This window comes from Passer domesticus, chromosome Z (assembly GCF_036417665.1).
Source record: "Passer domesticus isolate bPasDom1 chromosome Z, bPasDom1.hap1, whole genome shotgun sequence".
NCBI classification, from domain to species: domain Eukaryota; kingdom Metazoa; phylum Chordata; class Aves; order Passeriformes; family Passeridae; genus Passer; species Passer domesticus.
In genome coordinates, this window is record NC_087512.1 from 51,291,862 (window position 1) to 51,306,184 (window position 14,323).

At 39.7% G+C, this 14,323-nt stretch overlaps 1 protein-coding gene and 1 long non-coding RNA gene across 7 annotated transcripts in view; both read right to left on the minus strand.

The window, feature by feature from the left end:
• PLPPR1 (phospholipid phosphatase related 1) overlaps positions 1–14,323 on the minus strand; it is a 117,593-nt gene that overhangs the window by 47,562 nt on the left and 55,708 nt on the right. The window lies entirely within an intron of this gene.
• LOC135289709 (uncharacterized) lies at positions 9,241–14,150 on the minus strand. The gene is made up of 3 exons (XR_010352438.1): positions 13,767–14,150; positions 10,573–10,715; positions 9,241–9,987 (listed from the first exon to the last, which is right to left on the minus strand). It is a non-coding gene; the product is annotated as an uncharacterized LOC135289709 (long non-coding RNA).

Genomic DNA, 14,323 nt, shown 5'->3' on the forward strand with positions numbered 1-14,323 from the left:
TGTTCTCTAATTCACTGAGGGTCCCTCTGCAGGCTCTTCCTGCTCTCGAGGGAGTCAACAGCTCCTCCTAGTTTTGTATAATCTGTGATCTTGCTTTGTGTCCCTTTCAGTCCTGTGTCTAAGTCACTTAACAAAGATGTTGAAGAAATGCCCACACTAAGCAGCCAGGAAAGCAGGCCTCAAGCACTGAATCCAATAAACAAGCTGCCAATTGATTGACAATGAACACCTGCCATTAAACTGGACAAAGAAAACCTGTTAATGGTAACCTGCCTGCTATGCCAGCTATGAATCTGAATTTACTTTGTGAACCCTTTGTGCTGGGAACAGGTTGCTGACAGGTTGCTCCCATTAACACCAACAAGGCAGAGATTCCTCCCACTGCTTGAAAAATCTGTCCTTTTCTGCAGAAGAGGGAGGATGGTAATTGGAATCAGAGGTTCAGGCTGGTACTCAGTAGGAAACAAATTTTACCTGCTGAGTGAGACTCATAATCTGGAATCCTGAGTGTGTGTTTGTGGAATATGGTTGTCTCATGGCGAACGAATGGATTGAGTCATAAGATATTAAATGTGGAGTGCAAGAGAAGTGTCTGATTGTGCTGATTTCCCAAAAGTGAATCGAGAACTTTCCATGGCACTTCTTTCCTTATGTGTTTATGCTTGGTGGGATTCCATTTCATCGTTCTCTTGATTAGTGCCCCTTCTGCTCACACCATGCTGGGTTCTTTGCTCAGTCCTCATCCTTTACTGGTCCTTCCAACCTGTTCCTTCATTTCCTCAAGTGATTCTTAGTCACTATTTCTACTCCCATCACTCTTAATTTAAGGTCTCCTCTCCAGGCTGGCCAGGCTGCTAGCAAAGCTGCTTTTGCTCCATTTGGTCAGGCTGATTGCCTTCTGAGCAGTCCAGATCCTCAAAGAGGGTCCCATGGACAAAGAAGCCAAATCCTGCTGCTGACATCAGCTGGACAAACACAGGTATGGGTCACTCACTTATAGCCTGGTGATCCTTGGTGATCCTTCTGAGTCCCTTCTAACTCAGGCTATTCTGTGATCTGTGACCTCAAGTGTGGACCCATCAGATCCACCCAGTTCTCTTCAGACCTTCATCCTCACCAGCAGTATCAAGGAAATCACTCATGGGGGCCTTCACTCTCCACAAGTAGAGAATATCTCAGCACCACCACTCACTGCTTTCTCTTGCCATGTGGCTCAGGTTCAGCTGGTTCAGGTACTTCCCTGTGCAGGGTTCTCATCCAGGGAGCTGCCATGGCACTGAACCTCTTCTCATGGGTTCAGATCTGCATGTGGAACAGGGGCCTGCTCCCCAAGGGCCAGAAGCCACCAGCTTCTGACCTTCATCATCACTGGAGTTTCCACTTTCCAACCCTGGTAAACAGAGATTCCATCTGTTTTCCTGATGCAGTTGAAGGTTCAGGGTTTGGAAGCTGCAGCAGATCTGGGCAACCTGTGCCAGTGTCTCACTTGAGTCTCCTTGTTCTGGACTCAAGATCTGCAAGCTCAGAGCCTCCTCGGATCAGGAGCAGCTGGCAGAGCTGACTAGAGGCTGCTGCTAGCAGACATGGGCTCACCTAGCTGTCCTCACTGGCACCCTAATGTTCCTCCAAGAGTTTCCAGGACTCCCCTGACAACTCCTAAGAGTTCCCAGAAGACCAAGGAAGTCTCAGATGAGAGTAGAGATACTGCTGTGTCATTAGCTGTGTCTGGCAAACAGGGAAAGACTCCAGACTTTTCAAGTGCCAGATGCAGAAATTTTTACTTTTACTTTTTATGTCAACTACTGAAGTTATTGGTTGACATAAAATTACAGATGTCATAAGAAAGCTGTAAAATTGCCTGACATTGGAATTATGGGTACCAGCAATTTACAAGGGTTTTTTCTATTAAAGAAACCCCAAAACAATAACAAAAACTCCAAACCTGGGGAAAAAATCTGTAACAAACTAATAAGCAGACTGACACTCCCTTTGACCAGAGGCTGTAGCAACACCATGGCAGAGATGATACAACAGTCCTATTTTTTACCCTTCTCTAGATAACTCCTGCTCATGACAGATGTTTAGAGCCCAGCTCACAAGCACAAGTTCTGTTGGTGAAGGATGTCACTCTCCTGGGTGCAAGGGTTGCTTGGGCTGGGGACAACGAGAATTAATATTCTCTTAATAGCTGTGGAGAACTTTGATGTCTTTAGACAGAGAGATCTCCAGTGGCACTAGTACACAAACAAATCACAGTGCAATTGTCACTGAAAGAGGTGCAGAGAAGGTGATGAGAAAATGGTCAGCACAGGCCCAAAAGCAGCCTTGCTGCATTTTTTATTTTCATGCCAGGACAGCAGACAAATGGAAAATACCCCAGAAAATGCTCTGAAGGACCTCTGTGTTGCAGGTCTGGCAGGTACCATAACCCCTCAGAGCACAGACAGAGACACAGGGGCTCCCTGCTGTCCTGCCCCTCCCTTACAGTGCCCAAATGCAGAAAGGAACGTGATTTTGTACTGCTGGTGTTGCAGAGTTTCGGAGATCTGCTTGCTAATGCTGCTCTGCATCCTATCCTAAATCCTACTGGAGTGAAACATGGTGGAACCCAAATTTAATTTGGGGAAAGGAAAAATTTACTGGGAGATATCTTTCTACTCCAAAATTTCCAGGCTACTTTCTTCTGAAATGTCATGTGTTTTTCTGATGGCATCTCCAAGCAGCTGATGTGGCTTAAATCACAAAGCAGAGAACCTGCAATCTGCCTGCCCAGTTTGCTCTCCCTGTTCACAGCAAGCAACGAAGGCCCCAGGACGGCAGATGGGGCCTCTCCAAAAAGCAAAAAAGTCTTCCTGTACAAACCCTCACTGCAATTCCCTCACTTTCCTTTTAGTCTGCAACATCTTGAAGAAGCCTTAAAGGTGACAATGCCTTGCAGGCACAGATGTAGTATATTTTTTGGGTTTGTATTAACACACAACAATAGATCCTAAAAATCCAGCATAGTCAGTTCTTTCCTAAGTGAACTAATTGGACAACATGGGATCTACTACTGGAGTTTCAGCAAGTATAATATATCAAAATTTATGCTAAAAAAATAAATTCCAGTATTTTCTTATGGAAATTCCTGATGCGTTTGTATTTAGTTATTTTGTGCTCCAATACCTTTGTGATAAACTGCTGTGTCCAGCGAAAGCCAAGGCACTGTAGAATGCATGTGTAGGAGAGAGAAAATCAAATCTAGCCTTACTCTAACAATACTGACCTTATCACGTCCTTAGTTGCTTGTCCTGTTGCCTTGTTCTACCAGGTATAAAAGCTTTTCATCTGAGCTGACAACTTCAGAGCTGGTTGGAGCTCTGAATCTTTGTCATTCATAGAGCAGCATTTATTAAAATTCATAATACTTGTGTGTGCTTCCAGATCCATGCTATTTAATAGAGTAGTGCAGGTTCACAGTCATTAGACATTGATAAATGCAGCACTTACTGCCAAAAATACTAACTGTTGATACCAAGATTGCACAACTCTTAGACCAATCATAAAAATCAAACAGAGACAATGTTTTAAATTAAACAGAAAACAGTCAAAGACATTCTACTTCACAGTCTTATTAATATGTATAATGCATTATGAAATCCATTTTATTTGCCTTCAACATTTTCCCAGCTGAACAGGAAGCTTTTAAAAAAACAATCACTACTTTGAATCTCCTCTGCTGCATGCAGAGGAGATGCATGCAAGTCATGTTGTGCCTGAGCCAATTCTTTAATACAATTCTTTAACACTGGCAAGCAGTCATATTAAAAAATGAATAATGACTGCTTAATTTTTCAGAACTTGAAATAATTTTGCTATGAAATTTTGAATGCAAGGTAAGGAAGAAGAGAGGACCTGTGGTTTGAAAACTTTCATAAAATCCCACCAGGTTCTGGTACTCACTTTTTCCCCTTTCTCTTGAAGATACCATTCTCTTTTCAATGTTTAGCCCTCTCAAAACAAAGAGAAATATTCAAAGCTATTTGCTATGACTATTTTTCATTACAAGGTTTGGATATAATTCAAGAGTAGTCATGTCTGAACCCAGATTTAACATTACTGATGATCCTTTAGATGCTCATTTAACAAGTCTCCACATACACTAAGGGCAGTTTAATCTCCTTCGTACTAAACCAAGTATTATTAAACCAGGGCCCAGCAGCAGGAGTCACGAAGGGACACACATGGCTTTTATAGGGAGCTGAATATGGACAGTATGGAAAACAGTGCAGTGGAAATCACTTCAGGATGCAGATATTAGGAAAAAGCAGCACAGGAATTGTGTTCACAAAACAGGGTGAGGTATCAAGGCTTGAACAGGAATCTTTCTCCAACATTTTGGTTTCTAAAATATTGAATGTGGACAGGGAAATCTACGTGCTGACTATTGGTAATCAACTGCATTTTCATACTGGGCATGCCAATACCTACGTGAAATTCCTGCAAGAAAATGGGACTGGGTAGGCAAAATGGGATTCCAACTGTACACACCTCTAGAAGTCAAGAAGGAAGATTTTTTTACGTGTTTAATTTCTTTATTGCTTTCTGCTACCCATTCTCTTTTTTGCTGTATCCTCCCTTCTTTTTCTGTCATCAGGCCTAGATTCCTTTTCTTTCACACCAGGTTGCATCACTTTATTAGAAAGAATATTAGGACAAGTATTTTCCTATGAGGATACTCAAAAACTAACCAGGTTACCTATAAGAAAATCGGAAAACTCATCTGGACAAGGCCCAAAGGAACTCCACCCAGCTGCTGCTTTTCTGAGCTGCATCATGCCCAGACACCCACAGAAAACCCTTCCCACCTAAGTCATTCTATGAGTCTACAACCTTTCTTTATAACTCAAAGGAGTAAAGACTTGAGTTTATTATTCACTTGATTGACCCTGGTTGCTTTTCTTGTCCAAATACAGCTAGTTTGAGTTTTTTCCAAGTCCCAAACTGCTTTACTCCTTCTACAGAAATATATTTTCAATAAGAATGAAAAAGCCTGAAACTCAGCATGTTAAACCAATCCTGGTATTTATTCACATGATACCACATTTATACTATATGTAAACTACCTCTATTCCCACAATTTGATCAGTTTGAGAGTTTCAGTATGTTCCCCATCAACGTAACAGAGCTGAACTGATTTTTGCTTTGGCCAGTTTAAATAAGATCATAAAGATCCTTGATGACTACTGATGTAGCTAGCTACAAGTCAAACATTAGCACAACTATAAAACTCACAAAAGTACAATCTACTAACCAATCTATTTGAAAAGTTAACTCACTCTATCATAACTGAAATCTTACATTGGTAAGGCTTGAATAAGAAACTAGACTACATTTATGCAGTACATTTACAGATCTTTTTGCTGTAATTTTATAAAAAATGCATTGTTGAGACTACAATGAATTAAATGGAAACTCAATCAATAGTTCCACTGTGAAAAAGTAACACAAACTATTTTAAAGCCTCTCTAACCTTATTCTCTGCATGAAGCATGCACAACGCACAAAGAGTTTTGAGAAACCAAGCAGTCTGTTATATATGTTGTAAACTAAATAAAGGTGATATTAATTCAATAATGTTGTGTGTCTGCACATAATCACACACTAAATTTCTGTGCTTTAGTGAAGTATGTAACAAGTATTGATACAGGATTAGCACTATTATTAGAGCTTCTGTCAAGTATGCAAAACCTAAACCCCAAAAGTTGCACTGAACAATAGATTATTGATTTTGGGGATATTTAATAGGTGGGAGAAGGAAACACAGGAAAAGTTTGGCTGCTATAATACCAAGTGTAGCTATCCTTTAAATTATAGGATGCACTCTACTGAACTCATGAGAAAACTGACAGCAACTCCAGCAATAACTGCATCATTATTACTAAGTTCCTTTAACATTATTGCAGCATATTTTTCATAGGCCTAATCAATAATTAATATAGAGTCATAAAAAATTAATAATGACCTAAAACTGTGAAAAGTTAAGAAATCATTCAAATGCATTTTAAACTCATCCTATTACATGGTTTCTCCCATTCATCTGCTCTTGTGTTTAGGTCATAAAGGAAATGATAAGAGAAATAAATGCACAGCAGGTTTTGGGTATGTTTTAATCTTTTGGGCTCTTTGCACTGACCCTCTGCAAACAAGCAGAATCTCTGCTGACAGAGACCACAGCCATCCTTGGGACTCTCAGGATGTGCAGTGTGATGCAGATCTTAATCCCAGTGGGTGCTGTAAGCACATCACTGAAAAGTAAGAGTTACACACCATTATAAGCACCCATTTGGTTTCCTGAACTGTGAAACAACTCTTTAAAAATTGACTGTGTTCTCAGTAAAATATTGCAACCATGCACCTAACAACCATTTCTAAGAGTCTATCTGGAACAGAAATCTTGACCATTAAATCACTCTGTTTCAAGACAAAGATACATCTTAACTCCTGATTCTTTAACTTAAAACTAGAGTGTTCTAGGAAGACCTTGCACAATTTATCATTGTGAATTTATACAGATATCCTAAATCTGACCCTAAGCTGAACTGAATCAGATGTATCATTTTAGGTGTGACATCAAGCTGGAAGATAATCCATGAAGGCTCATTCACTCTGCAACTCAGGTTCAGTCTGTCACCACTGTTGTACTCACATACCATCATCAGTAATAAGTTCATGTGTGTTAAGACCTGAGTGCCCATTTAGCATTATGTGCACAGGATGCAACAACTCTCAAAGCATCAGTTCCTACTGTCTCACTTATTTCCTGCAAACACATCCATATTGATCCATTTTCATTCAGTCTCTTCAACAGCTCCACTGAGCAGTAGCCACAGTTGTGACAAAATGATGTGTGCAAGCCCACCTGTGTAAAAAGCATTTGCTCTGACTTCGGGAATGGGATCTGCAAACTACTTGGCTCTATATCCACCACCTCACAGAAATTCCTGATGAAATACACCAGTGAAGGAAACACATCAGGGAAGAATTGTTTATTGCAAAAATGCTGGGATGTGAGAATGGGCTGAGAAGAAGCACCAGATGCCCCTTCAAAATGCCCCAGAAGTTACAAAATAGATCATGAAACCTGTGGTGCACTGCCCAAGAAAGTTATAAATACAGAAATATAAAGTATCATTTCTCCAGAAAGGTTTTTTGTGTTGTTGCTGTTGCCACATTCTGCTGCATTCATAATAGATTTATTTATTTCATGTTACTCAGGTACTGGCAACTGGATTATTCCTTTGCACTTTAGAGGGAGAAGATCTCTCTCTAAAGCAATTTAAAGGGAGATCACAACTTAGAAGCTATTTGCTACCCACAAAAAGGCACCCAAATGTTGCCAGAAGCTTGGAGAAGTTCTGAGTTGATGCAATACCTTAGGTTTGTATGTGATGCACAAGGTTTGGCAGACTAATTCCTGAAGCTGATATTAAAACTCAGTTGGACTTTCTAGAGAGCAGAAAATGCTGATATTCTTTCAAAGCTAAATCACTGAAACAAATATTTTTGCCATAAGGCTGATGTTAATGACTTCACCCTTGAAACACTGCTGAAACAAACTTCTCCTTTTCAATGTCTGGAGTGGCTGGTCTGGAACCAGAAATCAAGTCCTGATGAGACTGGGCATGATGCTCCAAAAGACCTATTCCACTTTTAAAAATTCTCCTGATGACAAAATCACTGTCAAAAAATTGAGATGGGTCTGATATTTCAAAATATGCTTTAAGCATCTTCTTTTGCTCCTGCATTTTTCATGTCTTTCCCATTGATTAGTTCTGGAAATGCTTGACTGTAGTACTTAGGGTTACTTACACTGCATTTGTGAATCCCTATTGATTCTTTTCCTCTCTTTTTAGAACCTCATGTATCTTATCATGATAAGCAAGTGCAGGGATATTCCTACAGACCAAAACAAAAAAAAAAAAAAAGTTTATTCACAGATGCAGATCAGAGGAATCTGCTCTGTATCACAGTATTATATTTCTTTTTCTTGAGCCAGGTCGCATAAGCTCTCAAAAGAAATATAATACACCCAAGGATAGCTCAGCTATTATTTTGGGGGCATAAAATAAGCAGGATGGCTTCTGCTGCAGTGTTAGAAACAAAACAGGCTTAATAAAAGGCATAATAACAAATACAAAAACTCGAGCCAGCTGCAGAGGTCTGCTCCTGGTAAAAACAGCTCACAAAAGCACTTAAGCTCTTTTGTTCTCTTATTTTCTACCTGATGGGTCAGGCGGGACTTTTTGGCTTCTATCCAATTAGATGTTCTCAAGTTTTTGGTGAAATCCCTGAGGTCCTATGCGGTGGCTTTTGACCGGATCGTTGAGAGAAACTTCTGGGCTTCTCTCCTTTTTTTGGGGTACAAAGGCTAGCTTTGCCACTCTGTCATTAGGGGGCACACTCCTACACCACAGAGCAGTCAATAATTTGATGATGCACTGCACCTTTCTTGATCTCCAAATCTGCATGTATCCGAGCAAATAAATAGCTCTATGTGGTGTGCTTGGGAAAGAAAACATGAAAATCCCTTAGGTTTTTGAAGTAGGCAAACAAAGAGAAGTTAACGTAGTAAGGGCAATATCCATGAAACTAAAACCTAAGTATACTTCTGAAAAGAAAGGAGGGAAAAAATGGGCAGTTACAAATTGTGTCCTGTGTATTTTCACATTGCTATTTTAAGCCTAGTTAAAGCAGCTCAGTAATAACTGGAAATACCTTCCACCTTAGAAGGCGTCAAATATGGCTTGCAGACTTCTGTATACAGAGAACACCTGCATGAACAATGCCTGGTTCATAACCCCTTTTCTCAAAGACTTATATAAACCTTCTGATCAGGAGTTTTTCTAGAAAAAAGCTATGCGGTTTGTTTTAACTAACAAATGGGAAAAATGCATTTGTACTTCAGAACCAGAGCAAATACAATCTCCCTAACTGCTAAGTATTTTAAAAAACCTGTACAATTCCTTCTCTTAGAAACCTGATTAAACAGAGCAATATATACATTACAGTAGCTCTCAAAAGTGTTGGCTAGCTTCAGGACACAATATAAACAGGTAAAGCAATTTGTTCACAGCATTTTTCTCTACTTCCAAATGCATTTTTTTATTATGCATAAAGACAAAGATCTTTTGGTACCTTTAATCCCTTCCTGGAAAAGTCTACCAGATTCATTGGTGGACAGTCTACGATGTTATTCAGGTTGTCAAACTGATTATTTGCAATGGGATGTTTTCAGAATAACAGGTAGGATAAAAAAAAGGCATCATGTGTCTGCAAGCAGGAATACAAGCCTTCTTTCACTTATGTTTTAAAGAAAAATTCAGTAAAGCACCTAATCTCTCATGGTTACCCCTTAATGTTAATTTTAATAGGTCCTCAAGAAGTTAAGGAGAATCAAATAATAATCAGATTTATTTCACAGTGCCTAGTTTGGCCAAAAGTCATTTGTGCTCTCTGTCTAATTATGAAGCACTTTGAAGGATTTTTTTTATAGTCAGGTTATATGAAAGCTGCTTAGCAATTCCACAAAACTAATCCAGTGTTCAAGAGACACCTATTCACTGAGATTAAGTCAATTTTACAATATGGAGTTATCCAGTCACCTGGAACAAAGGAGGTGTGTGGAGGACAAAGAAAGCAAATGCTGAGGAATGAGTGGCAAATGGGGAACATAAAGAGAGATTTTTAGAAAGAGCAACAAGGAGAAATGGATACATATGCTGAGTGAATAAAATCAGAAACAATGAATCCCAAGACAGAAGTGACTGAAGTACACGGATTTGTGTAGAAACATCACCCTGCTGATGAGAAGGAGCCCCTCTGAATCTGCACAGCATCTGTCAGCACCAATTCTCACAGCCTGAGTGGGCATCTAATGACAGGCAGTTCATACAACACCAGCACATGACAGACACATCCCTGTGGAGCAGCACAGCACATCCAAGCCTGGCATGGATGGAGAAGAAAGGAACAGAGTCACTAAGGGCTGCAGCTGTTTTCAAGTTAGTTCACCTTGGGATGCTTTTCCAGTTAAAGATTATGTCAAATTCTGACAGAATTTATTTTGCACTCTCTAGGAGAACTGGACATTATCTTGACAAAAACACTGTATTTTGAATATCCAAAATTGCAATCCAATATCTCTACGTTTTATGTAATTTTAATATCATTAAAGCTCCAATGCAACCAGCAAGCTTTTATGAGACAAATGATTCTTTTTTAAAAATAAGCAAATAAAAAGTCACTTCCAATACATTCAATGTCTCTTATAAATGTATCTTTGAGGACTACAGCAAATGTAAGAGATCATTTCACACTTCCCAAATACTGCTAAAAATTAGAGGGCACCAGCCAGTACACCCAAATGTACAAAACCTTTTTAATTTTCAGAACACCTAACCGAGAAATTATAATAAAACAGGTGCCACATATGTCACCAATGTTCTAAATTCACTGATTTTTTCACAGCTCCCCAACCCTGCTGTGATGCTGATCACAAACAGAAGTTCAAGAGGTACTTGTCTCACTTACACAAATGATTTCAGTATTGCAGAAATTCTCCTGCTACTCGGTAATTCAGCTGTTGGCTTGACTACACGAAGTACTGACACGAAAATGTATGTGGGCAAGGAAGAAGAATGCTTTCCTTCAGTGCTTCTGTAAGTTCAGTGCTTCTGTAAGTTGAAACTTTTTTTTAATTACATTTGAACTGATATTTGAAGATGATTCAATCTGTCCAAATATGAAATAGCCAAAAGTAAAGGAAAATGTACCCCACAGAAGAAACTGAAAAAATGTACCCCACTGAAGAAATCCTGTGAGGTTACAGCATGCCTACAGTTCAAATCCAAGTTTGTACCAAAATAAAGGTAAGACTAGAATTTTTTATTTTTCAGGTTTTTTATTTTATTCATTTGGGAGAAGGGGAGGAGATATTTTCTGTATAAAATCCTCAGCCCTTTGCAATGTCCTACATATTGGGCTGTCAAGAAGAAACAGTTTCCACTCTGCCTGCAAAAGTTTCCTGAGGGCAGAATAATGAATTTAGTGTGAAAAAGTGGGATCTTCAGATTACAAAATTTAAAGATGTCCAATGTTTTAAGTTTTAATGGTGTTACACATTTGAGTCTGCCCCTACTGCCTTGTCAAAGCCAGGACTACAATAATCCACAATGATGCACAATGAAGAATATACATCACTCATATATCAAATCCTTTTGGTAACACTTTGATCAATATAAGACAATTTAATTAAATTTGGTTCCAGAAAATTTTAGTGTTTTCATGTGCAAAGACACACCTCAGATATGTCCAACTCCTCCAGCAGTAACTGCGCTTAAAAATAAATCCTTAGATAACTCCCTGGAACAGCTCTAGTCCTCAGGCCAGGGCTTGCAGTGAGGAGGGGCAAAAACGAAGTAGAAAATGCCTCATCAGCAGAAATCCCAGACCAAATTTCTCCTTTTGTTGCCTAGAGAGCCATTACAGTTCTTACTCTCATTGAGAAGAGGGTTTTCTTTGCAGGAAGAAAAGGATACTGCTTCTTCAAAAACCACCATTCAAATACACACAATGGCTCTAGAGTTGCTCTCATGCCTTCCCCCTGAAGTCATGTGTAGTTGTGGGGATGCTGTTTACTCACAGTATGGAACTTTCCTTCCAACATCTATTTGCTAAATGCAATTACTACATCCCCTTGCACTTCCTGTCACTAACGATGAGTGTCAAATAGGCTGCAAAAGCAAGAACAACACTTAGACCTACCAAATTCAAAGCCATACTGAACTCTCTCTTACAGCCCCCTAGCCTGAGTTTTCTCCTAGAATGCTGACTGCCAAAACGAGATGAACAAAGAGAAGGCAAGAGCACAGAGCATGGAAAACAATGTTTTAGATGAAGACCTCAGGGTAGCTCACCAGTCCCACAGGAAGAGGACTGGGATTTGCCAGGCATTGCATTTCTCCCACTTCTATCCCTGGCACTGCCCAGACCTCGGGAAGCTTACATAAAAATTCTGACAATTTATTCCTCATCTGCAGAAAACTGGCTGCATGTTCATGTACAAAACACATGTGCCAGGTGTGATTGTACCCTTCACCAACTTCAACTAGCACACATCCTTCCATGGAAAGATGGAATACAGCAGTCCCTGGATCAAACCTTGTAAAGTCGGGTGGCAAAACAATGGCACAGCTGTGCTGAAATGTTGGTACAGATGTTTTTGACACTGCTCTATCCCAGCGGGTGAAGGAGGGAGGAGATGCCCTACAAAGAGCTCTGGCCACCATAAGTGGAAAAGGAAGAACGGGATAATTTTCCTCCTGTCATCCCAGACGCTGCCTCTCCTCCTTTCATGCTTGCCTACCATCTATGAGACCACTTCAGTGATCAGTTCTGGCCATCAACAAATCCTCACACAGGCTGCTGTGCACCATTGGCATTTGTTGGGATAGATCCAGGGCATATCAAAAGCATCTCTACGTCCATCACTGACTCCAAAGGGCTCTGGAAGCTGTGGAGAGGGGCATCTTTGCACTACTATTTAACCTCTGTCTAATCCAAACTAAGGTTGGGAGACAGCCTCATGAAGGCTTCTTTCAGGATGCTGTCTGCAAAGCAGGGTAGGGAAAAGGAGAATCTCAGTCTGCTGCACACCCTAGTTAATTGTTTACAAGCTTGACAAAATGTACTGCACCAAATCTTTACACACATTTGGTGACAAATGTCAGACTGTAATGACACCTCTTATAATATAATAAAGAATCATCCAGAAAGCTGCCTGCATTATTTGGGAGAGGGACTCAGATTTGATAAGTGGATAAAAATTAGTTTAATGATTCCCTATTTAGCATTTAAATCCACTCATAATGTGACATTGTACTTCCAATTAGGGAATGAAAATGTTGATTAAACATTTCTGTCATTTCAGATTAGACATCACATGCTATCTCCTTGTTATTAAAACTTTCATATTTTGAACATTTCTTTTGAAAAAAGAATTTGTAGAGTCAGGCACAGGGTTTAAGTTTTTATAATGAGCCATTCATCTTCAGGTCAGGTTCCATTATAACTAACTGCTATGAGTTAGTTCAGTGGGAGGAAAATGAAACGAGAAAAAAATGGAAATTAGAATAACGGCTGAAATTGTGTCATTGTTGTACAGACTGAAGCATGATGGTATTTAAAGTGCCCAAACTCCTTGTGACACCTCATTGCTACCTCTGCCACCACAATTTCATGAAGGCACACTGCAGAGTAGGCAGTAAATACCTACTGGCAGGGCATCTGACATGACAATCAAGGCCCAGCATTATTTTTTTAAGAGCAAATATCTCAAAAACTTTTAATCAGAGGACAAGATTCTAGTGGGGGAGACAGCACGTTCTGGGGAACAGGCCTATGATAATTTTTTACTGACTCTTTTCCTATTTTGTTCAGCTAGCATGGCTGCTGCTGGATTGTTCTTCCACAGAAAAACATTGTCAGGAAAGCAGGCAACATTATTTTTAGCTGTCCTGCTTTTCACAGCAACAGCAAGGTGTCACACTGTTAATCAATGCTCATGGTTGCTTCAAAGCAACAAAAATAGGGTCTGCCCTAACCCAGGTAATCCAGCACAGGGCTTGGTGTCTGGGGCAGCTCCTCTGAAAAAAAAAAAAAAAAAAAAAAAAAAAAAAAAAGAAAAAAAAGAAAAAAAAGAAAAAAAAGAAAAAAAAGGCACTTACTTTAGTCTCAAAAGCACAGCAGTGGGAAAAGAACAACACCTCCAGAATGCGTTAAGATTTACAGGGACTTTTCAGATGGAATGGCTACTATCAATCATCTCTGCACTCCCAGCAGGAAATTAGATTTCTCGTTGTTTAATGCTACAGTGCTTGACACAAGTCTATGAATTTGTAGTCCCAGTAGTGCTGCATTAAAAATCTGTACTGTGGACAAAGAGGGGAAAAATGTAGCAGAGAGAACATCTTTTCAGACACTACCTCTCTGGTTTTGACTGATTTTTAATTTAATATTGTGTTTTAATCAGCAAACCAACTATGTGAAAGGACAAGCAATGTACATTTGTGGAGCAAAAACTCCTCATGTTAGTCTTGTCTACAGGAGGAACAATTTATTTCACTGTCACAAGCTGCCAACCAGGCCCATCACTCATTTCTTTAGAGGACTAAAAGTCTTCAGAGCTGCTTGTTTAAGCAATACATTTGAGACTTACCATTCCTGATTGTTTTCATAGGGTGTTTTTCTGACCATGTTTCTGCTTTTCACTCATCTTTACCCT